At 43.7% G+C, this 14,174-nt stretch overlaps 1 protein-coding gene across 1 annotated transcript in view; it reads right to left on the bottom strand.

Moving 5' to 3' along the window:
- The window catches only part of LOC126482162 (nephrin-like), a 180,578-nt gene that overhangs the window by 104,335 nt on the left and 62,069 nt on the right, over positions 1-14,174 (bottom strand). The gene's annotated exons all lie outside the window — the stretch shown is intronic.

Here is a 14,174-nt window from a genome sequence, read left to right as displayed (position 1 = left end):
AATTTTGTAAGAAGGCTTTCACTAAATAACTTGCATCTACCGCTATCGACAGGGGATCTCAAGTTGATTCCGTATTTCTAGATTTCCGGAAAGCTTTTGACACCGTTCCTCACAAGCGACTTCTAATCAAGCTGCAGTCCTATGGCGTATCGTCTCAGTTGTGCGACTGGATTCGTGATTTCCTGTCAGGAAGGTCGCAGTTCGTAGTAATAGACGGCAAATCATCGAGTAAAACTGAAGTGATATCAGGTGTTCCACAGGGAAGCGTCCTGGGACCTCTTCTGTTCCTGATCTACATAAATGATCTGGGTGACAATCTGAGCAGTTCTCTTAGGTTGTTCGCAGATGATGCTGTGATTTACCGTCTAGTAAGGTCATCCGAAGACCAGTATCAGTTTGCAAAGCGATTTTGAAAAGATTGCCGTATGGTGTGGCAGGTGGCAGTTGACGCTAAATAACGAAAAGTGTGAGGTGATCCACATGAGTTCCAAAAGAAATCCGTTGGAATTCGATTACTCGATAAATAGTAGAATTCTCAAGGCTGTCAATTCAACTAAGTACCTGGGTGTTAAAATTACGAACAACTTCAGTTGGAAAGACCACATAGATAATATTGTGGGGAAGGCGAGCCAAAGGTTGCTTTTCATTGGCAGGACACTTAGAAGATGCAACAAGTCCATTTAAGAGACAGCTTACACTACACTCGTTCGTCCTCTGTTAGAATATTGCTGCGCGGTGTGGGATCCTCACTAGGTGGGATTGACGGAGGACATCGAAAGGGTGCAAAAAAGCGCAGCTCGTTTTTTATTATCACGTAATAGGAGAGAGAGTGTGGCAGATATGATACGCGAGTTGGGATGGAAGTCATTAAAGGAAAGACGTTTTTAGTCGCGACGAGATCTATTTACAAAATTTCAATCACCAATTTTCTCTTCCGAATGCGAAAATATTTTGTTGAGCCCAACCTACATAGGCAGGAATGATCGTCAACAAGAGAAATCAGAGCTCGAACAGAAAGGTTTAGGTGTTCGTTTTTCCCGCGCGCTGTTCGGGAGTGGAATGGTAGAGAGATAGTATGATTGTGGTTCGATGAACGCTCTGCCAAGCACTTAAATCTGAATTGCAGAGTAATCATGTAGATGTAGATGTAGATGTAGATGAAGTGTTTCGCAGGGCAGTTTTTCAGCATCTTAGTGAAGTTATTCAGTTGGTGCAACAAACCTATGACCATAGATACAGACAGGGTATCGTAGATATAGTTTCACAGAAATGACACTCCTTGGGTGTCCCTCGCTATCCTTATAGATGCGCGTCGATTACTAATGCAAGATATTAATAGGTTTCAGATTTTCTATCGCAACTGATCTATACTGATGTTCAATCTTGTAACCTCGGTTTTCGAGTATATTTATGAAGTGCCCTAACTAATACACTTTGTTGACTCCTTATCTCGTTTCATTATGTTTTATATTTTGTAATGAAATCAGACCAATGTCCTGTTCGTATAATTACATGCAATAATGCACTTTTGCAACGTATTTTCTTTCAGATTTTCTCGTTGTTCAGTCTCACTTCCACTTAATTTTGTGCTACTTATATAGGCCTACCGTTTTATTAAGTTCATCCTCAAGTTCATATCTATTTAATACAAGCAGAGCTCTTTTCTCGAAATATTTCTTTGCCGTCGCCAGTTTACTTCTGACACCTTTCACACTGTTTGTGCAGTTTTAGTTCCTGAATAGAAAATTTCTACCAGGTTTTCTACAACAGCAACATTCTTAAATCTGATGTTCCAAACGAGGAGTCTCTTTCCACTCCACTATCCTTACGTGCCTTCGTTCGGGTATGTTTCTTTAACTCACATACCCAGGTATGTTCATTCCATTCAGACAACTTTAAAAAGATTTCTTCTTTTCCAAACAGAAGAGATGTACCTTATGCTAAACTTCATTATTGATGCCATTTTCCTGGTTTTATTCCAGTTCTCACAATTTTTGCATTTTGTGTATTGCTTCTTCTGCACATAAGTTAAACGAAGCTGGTGGTATGTTATAACCTTGATTCCCACCGTTCTTAACATCGTCACTAATTTTTCGATCTTATATTGCTCCGAATTGGTTTACATCATTCTTTACTCATACGTCTCTGGGCTTAGAGCATTTCATTTCAGCACACGCTAACGACGACTTACTCAGTGAAACGAATGCTTGACAAATAATGAAGAATGTGGAATACATCCATCGATATGACTACAGTTAAAAAGTACGTCTGTTCCTGTTGGTGATAAGCAAAGCCTTTCCGCCTCCAATAAAATTTTGCTGGTAAAGTACAGCTCCGTACTAAGAAAGCCTTTGTGCTGATGACTGCCTCGGCTTATTTGGGGCAATGTACAGATTTGGTTCGGTATCGTGCAGAAATCTCAGTATACTGCTATGCAAATCAGTCAAGCTTCTCGCGTCGTGTTGTAAAGCACCACGAAGGCAATAAGATTCTTTCGCTGTCCGTGGAGTTCTAATTACGGTTTCGTTTCAGTGGCTGCCCCTAATCTTGAGAATACTCATTAACGAGACTATGGCCGAGAACAACGAAAGCTGCTTCAACTTCGTCGATACATTTTCTTCATTTTGTTAAAATGATATCTATACCTGTTTATTTCTTTACTACCGAGCGAGGTGGCGCAGTGGTTAGCACACTGGACTCACATTCGGAAGGACGACGGTTCAATCCCGCGTCCGGCCATCCTGATTTAGGTTTTCCGTGATTTCCCTATATCACTTCAGGGAAATGCCGGGATGGTTCCTTTGAAAGGGCACGGCCGATTTCCTTCCTCATCCTTCCCTAACCCGAGCTTGTGCTCCGTCTCTAATGGCCTCGTTGTCGATGGGACGTTAAACACTAATCTCCTCCTCCTCCTTTACCACATTTCCGAAAACACGGTAATATGCGTACGTATGAAGTTCGCATCATTTAACATAGAATTATGAGGAGAAAGCTGTCGTTCTCTTAATCCCATACTCAAATACTTGTGAGAATCATTCTTCAATTTCTCTTCTACGCAAATATTGACTCGAAAGACTGACTGAGGATAAACCGAACGAATCGATCATAGAACAATGGAGCTGGTATCTAATAGATATTATCTGAAATTACGTAGGTCGTACACAGAATTCCTTATCGATTGCTGGGACTTGGCATTAAGAGGATATGAACTTTATTGCCTTCAAGAATACACTATGTGTTCAAAAGTATCCGGACACCTGGTTGAAAATGACGTACAATTTCGTGGCGCCACCCTTCGGTAATGCTGGAATTCAATACGGTGTTGGCCCACCCTTAGCCTTGATGACAGATTCCACTGTCGCTGGCATACGTTCAATCAGGTACTGGAAGGTTTCTTGGGGAATGGCAACCCACTCTTTACGGAGTGCTGCACTGAGGAGAGGCATCCTCGTCGGTCGGTGAGGTCTGGCACGTAATCGGCGTTCCAAAACATCCCAAAGGTGTTCCATAGGATTCAGTTCAGGACTCTGTTTAGGCAAGTCCATTACAGGGATGTTATTGTGCCGGCCGAAGTGGCCGTGCGGTTAAAGGCGCTGCAGTCTGGAACCGCAAGACCGCTACGGTCGCCGGTTCGAATCCTGCCTCGGGCATGGATGTTTGTGATGTCCTTAGGTTAGTTAGGTTTAACTAGTTCTAAGTTAAAGGGGACTAATGACCTCAGCAGTTGAGTCCCATAGTGCTCAGAGCCATTTGAACCATTTGATGTTATTGTCCTGTAACCACTCCGCCACAGGCGGTGCATTACGAACAGGTGCTCGATCGTGTTGAAAGATGCAGTCGCCGTCTCAGAATTGCTCTTCAGCAATGGGAAGCAAGAAGGTGCTTAAAACATCAATGTAGGCCTTTTCTGTGACAGTGCCATGCAAAACAACAAGGGGTGAAAGCCCCCCTCGTGAAAATCACGACCACACCATAACACCACCGCCTACTAATTTTACTGTTGGCACTATACACGCTGACAGATGACGTTCACCGTACATTCGCCATACACACACCGTGCCATCTGATCGCCACATTTTGTACCGTGATTCGTCACTCCACAAGTTTTTCCACTGTTGAATAGTCCAATGCTTACGCTCCTTACACCAAACGATGCGTCGTATGGCATTTACCAGCGTGTTGTGTGGCTTATGGGCAGCCGCTCGACTATGAAATCCAAGTTTTCTCACCTCCCACCTAACTGGCATAGTACTTGCTGTGGATCCTGATGCAGTTTGGAATTCCTGTGCGATGGTATAGATAGATGTCTGTCTATTACACATTACGACCCTTTTCAACTGTCGGCGGTCTCTGTCAATCAACGGACGAGGTGGGCCTGTACGCTTTTGTGCTGTACGTGTCCCTGCATGTTTCCACTTCACTATCACATCGGAAACAGTGGACCTAGAGAAGTTTAGGAGTGTGGAAATCTCGCGTACAGACGTGTGACACAAGTGACACCTAATCAGCTGACCACGTTCGAAGTCCGTGAGTTCCGCGGAGCGCCTCATTCTGCTCTCTCACGATATCTAAAGACTAATGAGGTCGCTGATGTGGAGTACCTGGCATTAGGTGGCAGCACAATGCACCTAATATGAGAAACATATGTTTTTGTGGATGTCCGAATACTTATGATCACACAGTGTACTTTAACCGTTGACATGGAAATTTCTGCTCGCTCTCGCGTCCAAGAAGTGGTTGTCTGATGGGGACGAACTCTGGATACAGTATAGACTCTGGAACACTTCAGAAATTCAGATGGTTTGTAAAATACAGACACAATTTGCAGGATGTTGTAAAATCACTGCAAAAAATTGACGAAATATTACCTAAGATGCTTCGAGGAAGAAACTGGGGGTACGGAAACCTCATCCAGCGTCATAATGGAGCAACACTGAGATGGGAACGATGCTTCAAGATGTCTTTGTTACGGAAAGTAGAGGAACTGGATCAGACAAAGTTAGACACCTAGTGACCAAACTATAATCGCTCAGATTCCAGTCACTTTAACATAAGACGGAAAGAAGTGTGAAAACAGAGTGGTGGCCTCGTTAGAATGATTACGCATAGCGTTGTCGTTTCATACTCGCATGTTCAAACAATTGATGGGGGATGCACAGGCTGTCGTTAACAACAGCTTCTTTTTTGATATTTCGACAAGTTTCAAGGCACAAATGTATCGAGAGGAAATTTGAAAACTCTGTATGTCTGACTTAAGCAGGAAGACAACACACATATCGTAAACGACAGGCGCCACCACAAAGCCAAAGGTGACCGACGCAATGACTTATAGACATTGAATATTAATTATCAAACTGGTTAGCAGGCACCATTAACTCTGCCCCTTCAGTTCTTTGACACGAGAGTGAGCAGAATGTAAGCAAAAACGTCCATCTGTGTAAGGTCACTTGCTAATTAAACCGAAACTGCTTCCTTAACAGCTTTATCCCGGTAGCCACAAGTGCACGCCAGTATCTCTGTGTTACTCTCCGTAGGATGAGTGGGGCCAACACAGTGTTCTGCGTCACCAAATTTGCTCTGCTGTTGTAAGCGTGTGTGACGGTTCTTCAGGATCCTGATGGTCTGACAAATGTACGACCGACTACAACTGCGTGAGATGCCGTGGCCACCGGTCATATGTAAACCGCCAACACATAAAGTCCCTAAGAAGGCCTTCGTCTTAGATGGTGCTCGAAAAACACACTTTACACCACGTTTTCGCAGAATACGACCAATTCTTCTGGAAATGCTACCTGGGTAAGGCAAAATTCAAGTGTAAAGGGTGTCTTTCACTACAATCAACCTGGCGAGAGGTGACGGCTTAGTGAGCTAACTCAGCAGACACCTTCCAGAATTACGTCTATCGGAGTATTATCGGCGACGATACTGACTAGAATAACTCAATCGAGATTTATAAAAAACAAGAAAGGGCGCGTCACAAGGGAATTGTCGGAATGGGACAGAAATCGGTAAATGCGATGTACATGCACATAGAAATAAAAGATTACAATTTGAGATGAGAATTGGATGAATTATTCAAGAGTACAAGAGAAACAGCTTCACAGATCTCTGGTCCTTATGCAAGCCGTTATTGGACTTGGTATTAACTAACAGAGCTGTTGGATGTACTCCTGACGGATGGCGTACCAAATTCTGTCCAAATTGGAGCGTTAGATTGTCAAAATCCCGATCTGGTTGGAAGACCCACCCCATAATGATCTGGTGTTCTGACTTTGGATCCGCCCACCCTGCTGGGCAAGGTATCGTTTGGTAAGCACAAAGACAAGCAGCAAAAACTCTCGCCGTGTGCGAGCCAGCATTACCTTGCTAAGATGTAAACCCACGTTTGCTTGCTGTGAAGGCAACAAACCTGGACGTAGAATATCGTCAACGTACTGCAGTCCTGTAAGGGTGCCGCGAAGGACAACCAAAGGGTTCTTGCTATGAAAAGAAATAGCACCTCAGAACATCATTCCGAGCTGTCGAGCAGTGTGGTCGACGACAATCAGGCTGGTATCCCAAGGCAGTCATTTCCAGACGTCTTCGGCCTGAAATATCATTGACTGGAGCACAGTTGTCGTCAGACATGAGTCCTGCTTGGAACTGTACCCCCATGACCAATGAAGATGTTTCTGGAGACGTCCCGGACAGCAGTGGGATTCCAGCCTGACTGTCGCCCGCCATATGACCCGACAACCAGGAGTGATGGTGTGGGGTGCCATTTCTTTTCATAGCAGGACCTTATTGGTTGCCATCTGCGGTACCTCTACAGCACAGTTGTACGTCGACGATATTCTACGCTCCGTTTTGTTGCCTTTCATTGCAAGCCATTATAGGCCTGCATGTCAGCGAGATATGGCCGCCGCACAAAGCGAGAGTTTCTAAATCTACATCTACATCTACATTGATACTCCGCAAGCCACACAACGGTGTGTGGCGGAGGGCACTTTACGTGCCACTGTCATTACCTCCCTTTCCTGTTCCAGTCGCGTATGGTTCGCGGGAAGAACGACTGTCTGAAAGCCTCCGTGCGCGCTCTAATCTCTCTAATTTTGCATTCGTGATCTCCTCGGGAGGTATAAATAGGGGGAAGCAATATATTCGATACCTCATCCAGAAACGCACCCTCTCGAAACCTGGCGAGCAAGCTACACCGCGATGCAGAGCGCCTCTCTTGCAGAGTCTGCCACTTGAGTTTATTAAACATCTCCGTAACGCTATCACGGTTACCAAATAACCCTGTGACGAAACGCGCCGCTCTTCTTTGGATCTTCTCTATCTCCTCCGTCAGACCGATCTGGTACGGATCCCACACTGATGAGCAATACTCAAGTATAGGTCGAACGAGTGTTTTGTAAGCCACCTCCTTTGTTGATGGACTACATTTTCTAAGCACTCTTCCAATGAATCTCAACCTGGTACCCGCCTTACCAACAATTAATTTTATATGATCATTCCACTTCAAATCGTTCCGCACGCATACTCCCAGATATTTTACAGAAGTAACTGCTACCAGTGTTTGTTCCGCTATCATATAATCATACAATAAAGGATCCTTCTTTCTATGTATTCGCAATACATTACATTTGTCTATGTTAAGGGTCAGTTGCCACTCCCTGCACCAAGTGCCTATCTACGGCTTGTTTTCATGCTTGCAAGCCATACCTTAGCCAGCAAGGCCCCCGGACCTCTTCCCAATTGAGTACGTTTGGAGCATTACGGACAGGTGCTCAGACATCTCGGGATTTGGACGAGACAACGGTCAATTGTACAGAATTTGGCACGATAACCCCCAGGAGGGCATCCAACAACTTTCTCAGTGCCAAGCAAAATAATTGCTTGCTTAAGGACCATGGGTCGGCCAATCCAATATTGGCTTGCTCAATTTGTAAAGCTGTTTCTCTTGAATAAACTATGCAATTTTTCTAAAACTGTTTGTCTGTACAATTACATCTATTGATTACCGTCCGGTTCCGATAATTTCTTCTTGGTGGGTCGTTTTCCTCTTTTTTGTTTTGATGGAAGTTTATAATTAATAACCGTATTTATTGACCTGTTAGTCCCATTAAATACTGTGTTGTCTGTATTATAAACATGCCCGCATTTTCGGCTATTGACGATCACAACACTGGCACAGTTGAAGATTCTACCACTGCCCACGTGTCCTGGGCGACGTTTGGGCTCTTCGTACTATCCCTGCTTGCTACAATTCGCCATCTCGCTTGCATAGCTGCTCCGACAGACAGTACTTGTGTGCTTCAGTCTGTGCTTACGAAATCTGTCTTTTTCTTCTTTTTAAGTCAAGTGTACAGTGTGCCTGTCACTTGCATTGCGATAGTTTCTCTACATCGTGTTCAATACGCTAATGAATTTCATTGCGACCTTAGGCAAGTCGACTCTTCAGAAACTAATGTTGTTGTAACACTCTTATATCTGTAGGAGCTGGGGAGGGTACAGAAATATCTGGCCATATGGCACTCTTTGTATTCTTAAATATTTTTTGTTACCACAGTGTTCTACACATTTCCAGCCCATTAATTCTGGATTCTGTGATTTTACAAACGTTCGTATTGCATATATCAGCTATGAAATTACAATGATCAATCATCGAACCAGTCCAAGATATTTTTATATAGATTTTCGATCTCTAGTTTCGGTTAAACCATCTTCAAAGCAAATAATAAGTTTTCAATTCATCAGAGGCGCCCAGCTCTAACCCAGACTTGATGCTCTTACGTACAGGTCGTGACAATGTCAAGGACGGGGTTTAGCTGCTGGTAAACCTTTCTGGATGTGAAGTCGTGGTCCAAGAAACTCTTTTGCTCCTGACGTTTCCTCCAGGACTGCGCTGGACATTCTCACAGGCGCTCCACTGATGAGTCTTGAGTACTGATAGGTCGGAAGTCTGATTCAAATGGTTCAAATGGCTCTGAGCACTATGGGACTTAACATCTATGGTCATCAGTCCCCTAGAACTTAGAACTACTTAAACCTAACTAACCTAAGGACAGCACACAACACCCAGCCATCACGAGGCAGAGAAAATCCCAGACCCCGCCGGGAATCGAACCCGGGAACCCGGACGTGGGAAGCGAGAACGCTACCGCACGACCACGAGATGCGGGCGGAAGCCTGAGTGCAACATATATACTGTAGGAAAGGGGGCGTGGTCGAAATAACACGTGATGAGCAGAGATAATCCTTGTCAAAGATAAAACTTGAGCATCGATTGTCGTCTTGTCAAAGACAAAATTGTCCAGCGATTCTGCAGAACTACTGTCCATGTATCACTAAGTTTCATTGCCTCCTCTTTCCTATTAAAACTATCCTGATGCTTATAAATTTCAATGGCTGACACTGTAGATAAAATTTCTGTTTCAGAAAACTTGACTGCGTGGTTTCCTGACTGAAGAGCATGCTCTGCTACTGCTGATTTCTCTATTTTTCCTAGTCGGCCAAGACTTTTGCGCTCTTTTAGCCGTGTATTGACGCTCCCGTTGGTAGTTCCAATATAAACTTTACCACACGTACACGAAATTTTGTATACACCACGTATCGACAGAGGAGGGCGTTTATCCTTTTCAGATCTGAGTACTTGACTTATTTTCTTTGTTGGTCTAAACAGAGGTCTAATGTCATGTTTGTGTAAAATTTAGCGATCTGATCCGTTTCGCTTTTAATAAAAGGGAGAGAAACTGTACGTTTCCGGCGTTGTGGTTCATCCTTGTTCTTCGGTCTTCTGTTCCTTGGTCGCAAAATTCTCTTTACCTCGTTCCCTGGGTAGCCCTTTTTCTCGAAGGCATGCTTCAGATGTTTTATTTCAGTATCCAGGTGTTCCGAAGTGCATATCGGTTCGGCTCTATTGACAAGACTTTTAATGACTTTTAATGACACCTTTCTTTTGTTGTTGATCGTGATTGGAGTTTTTATGCAAATATATGTTGATATGTGTTACTTTCCGAAAAAAATGCCAATGGGAGCACGAGAATCCTCCGAGGTGAACAGATCCTTGACACCTCCCGTGTGGGAAGAAGACAAGCTGGGGAACATTCACGTGGGCACCCACGGGTCTAGTCCAGTTCGTGCAAGACACCTTGTCGACCAAGGAGTATCTTACAATGGTTGCAGACTGCGTACAGTCCTTCACATAGATCATGTTTCTCGACGGCAGTGGTATTTTCCAGCAAGGTAATGCGCCATGTCATAAGACCAGAAGCGTGATGGAGTGGGTCGAGAAGCACGATGGTGAGTTCCAATTGATGTGCTGGGCCGCCCAACCAGATCTGAACCCGATCGAACACATCTGGGATGTGACTGAACGTGGCGCTAGAGGTCATCGCCTCCTCCCCGGAATTTACGAGGATTAGGAGACTTGTTTATGCGGATGTGGTGACAACTCCCTCCAGCGACCTACCAAGGCCTCATTGCTTCCACGCCACAACGCGTCGCCGCTTTCTTCCGTGCCAAAGTTGGACATACCGGCTATTAGACAGGTGGTCACAGTGTTTCGTCAGATCGGTATAGTTGGTGTAAATATAGAATAATTTAAGTTAATGCAGATGAGTAGGAGAAACAAACTCATAACGTTAGAACACGGCATTAGTAGAGTGCTGCTTGACAGAGTCAGGCCGATTAAACATCCAGGCGTAGCGTTCCTAAGCGATAAGAAATAGAACGAGCTTGCATGGATTGTAGGAGGGAAGGCGAATCGTCGCCTTCGAATTACTGGGAGAATCTTAGGAATGTGTGGTTGGTCTGTAAAGGAGATTGGATGTACGAAATTAGATCGACGCATTCTTGAATAGTGATGCAATGTTTGGGGTCAGCCCCCCGTCGGACTGAAAGAAGACGTCGAAGCAATTAAGACGCGGACAACTAGTTTTGTTACCGGAAGGTTCGAACAACACGCAAATGTTACGGAGATACTTCGGGAACCCAAATGGGAAGCTTACTTCAGAACGATTCTACTGCCATGCCAACATACGTTTTGCGTAAGGATAATGAAGATAGGGTACGAGAAATTAGGCTCATATGGAGGCATATGGACTGTCGTTTTTCCCTCGCTCTATTTGCGAGTGGAAAGGGAAAGAAGATGACTTGTAGTGGTACAGGGTACTCTCCGCCACATACCTTAGGTGGCTTACGGATTATTTGTGTAGACGTAGATGTGGAATCAGCACAGTGTATTTCTTCTCTATTATGCTACGTGTGGACTGTGACGGCTTCGCTGTTTGTCTGTCTGTTATCGGTTCGAATCATTTTAGATTTTCATTGTAAATTCCTTTCACGGGTAGTATCTTGTTGCTAATGTCTACCAACTGCTTCAACTATGTTCGAAAACTGCTTTAATGTTTTAGATTTACGATATTCTTCCGTGGCAATGGTGCCATATAGCAGAGAAAATTTAAAGCCGTGAGTCGTGGGCGGATAGCCAAATGGTAATGCGGTCGATCGCTACAGACGGGAAATCCGCGTTCGAGTTCCGGTCGGCACAAATTTTCACTGTCGTCATTCCGTTATACAGCTGATGGTTGTCCATATTAGCAATTGCGAATACATTTAATGTAATTCTGAGTAACGTCAACAGCAGTAGGATTTGTTATGACGTGGAATATTGCACAGAAAGGGGATTACTGTGAACAATTCAGTAACTCAGTACGTAAAGGGAAATACAACAGAAGACAGTGGTACAGGAGAAGACAGCCTCGTTATTAGAACTGAGGGGAAAGTCTGCTTGAGTCCTGCAACTAATTTCACCTTAATAATAGCAAACACATCATCCAAGAATCGCAATAAGAAAGAAAAGACCTGGAAACAAGGGAGTGTTCCACAAATAGAGCTTTATTATGGGTCCATATATTTTTGATTAAATATGATTAAATTCTCATTTGTAATTAATCTGATGCAGTCTTAATGCTTCCAATACTATCACTAATGAGAGACGTGATGACCGACTCTAGTATGGCAAGATTGTAAATAAATAATCATACTATGCGGTTCCTGCCGACGTTATATGAAAAGTGGACCTCACGCCACACATTAAAGCCTCTGAGCACCAGCGTTACAAAATCAAGTCCCAAAAATTGCGACACAGCACACTACAGAACGCTCTACCCTTAACTGACCTCAGCTCGCGCCGAGCGAGAATAAGGCGGCGGGAAACAATATCACATTTCCTTGGAAATGTTATTTGCTTTTAATAACGTAATGGGAAAATGTTATTGCCGTCTGCTGGCCGGAGCCGAGGGCGCCTTAAATCCCGAAAAGGCAATCTGGAGGCCCTTTTTACGGCGGCGGCGAATTTTATTAGCGGCGGGCGCATCCCTCCTCCCTCAGGCTGCCTTGACTCTTCCCAGCGAGTTTGCGCCGAGGCAAAGAGGGACCGACACACATGCCTGCAGGCCCCGAGGTTCCAAGGAAGCTTACGCAGAGCTCCGGCAATGTCTCTCCACTCTCTCATTTTGTTTTCGTGACTCATTTCGGCTAATTCGTCTCCAGACTAAAGCGATACGTTTTTAATCTTAGCATTACCAAAACATTTTCCATAACGAGCACTACCAGGAGCAGGGGGTAGAAGGAGCTCTACTTTGTGCCCATCACAAAAGAAAAAAATTAAAAAGAAAAGAATTTCGTTAATTGTTGTTAACTTTTATTTACTACAACCTTTTTCAATAGGTACTGGTGTAGGGTCAAGAAACCCGTAATGTGTACACAGAGAGAAGGTGTACTTTACAATCACTGCGCGAAATTAAAAAAAAAATTGAAATTTCGTTAACTATCGTTGATGTGTGTGTGTGTGTGTGTGTGTGTGTCTGTGCGCGCGCGTGTGTGCTTGTTCGCACGCGAGTGCAAAAAGAATCATGAACTTGAAAGTGTGAATATGACAGTTGGTGCGAAATGTTGCATCACTAGTAAGACATAAGTTTTTGAGTTAGATTTTACTGAAAAGTTCGAAACATTTACAGAATCTGGTGTAAGAAATTATTGAAAAGAATAAATAATTGTTTCCTAAATTTTAAAATACGAAGTACATTACTATATTACAATAGTTGGAGAAGATGGTCATAAAGTGTACTCCTCACACTGTTTTTAATGCAAGGATTATTGTGTCATTGGCACACAGCTGCTAAATCAACTTCGATAAATGTCACAGCTGACAGGCCAGCTTGGCAGGGAAGGGTAATACCTCTGACATTACATATGATTTGTTTATTATGGTTACTGCCTCCCAAGCTACAGGCTTGCTAACGATGTTGTTTTAGTGTGCACGTTCTGATATCATTTACACAAGCTCTTAATGCCCGGTGTATCCTGTCTCGAGGAATTAATACCACATAAGCCAAATTTAAACAGACGCAAAAACTCCAAGATTGGCGATCTTTTACAGGAACTCGAAATTTAGCTCGGACTTCTATGCGAGATGCGTATAACAGTTTCCTCAACGAAACTTTGTCTCGAAACCTGGCAGATAATCCAAAGAGATTTTGGTCGTATGTGAAGTAAGTTAGCGGCAAGAAACAATCAGTGCCTTCTCTGCGCGATAGCAATGGAGATACTATAGAAGACAGTGGTCCCAAAGCAGAGTTACTAAACACAGCCTTCCGAAATGCCTTCACAAAAGAAGACGTAGTAAATATTCCAGAATTCGAATCGAGAACAGCTGCCACCATGAGTAAGTAAATATCCTCGGAGTACTGAAGCAACTTAAATTACTTAATAAAAGCAAGTCTTCTGGTCCAGACTGTATACCAGTTAGGTTCCTTTCGGAGTATGTTGATGCATTAGCTCCATACTTAACAATCATATACAACCGTTCGCTCGACGAAAGATCGGTACCCAAAGACTGGAAAGTTGCATATGTCACACCAATAATCAAGAAAGGTAGTAGGAGTAATCCACTAAATTGCACGCCCGTATCGTTAACGTCGATTGCATCAGGATTTTAGAACATATATTGTGTTCGAACATTATGAATTACCTCGAAGAAAGCGGGGTATTGACCCACAGCCAACATCGTTCCTGTGAAATACACCTAGCTCTTTATTCACATGAAGTGCTGAGTGCTATTGACAAGGGATTTTAGAACGATTCCGTATTTCTGGGTTTCCGGAAGGCTTTTGGCGCTGTACCACACA

The sequence above is a fragment of the Schistocerca serialis genome, chromosome 5, assembly GCF_023864345.2.
Source record: "Schistocerca serialis cubense isolate TAMUIC-IGC-003099 chromosome 5, iqSchSeri2.2, whole genome shotgun sequence".
In the NCBI taxonomy this organism is placed as follows: domain Eukaryota; kingdom Metazoa; phylum Arthropoda; class Insecta; order Orthoptera; family Acrididae; genus Schistocerca; species Schistocerca serialis.
The sequence above is the reverse complement of the archived record's forward strand: the minus strand, read 5'-3'. Positions and strand labels throughout refer to the sequence as shown.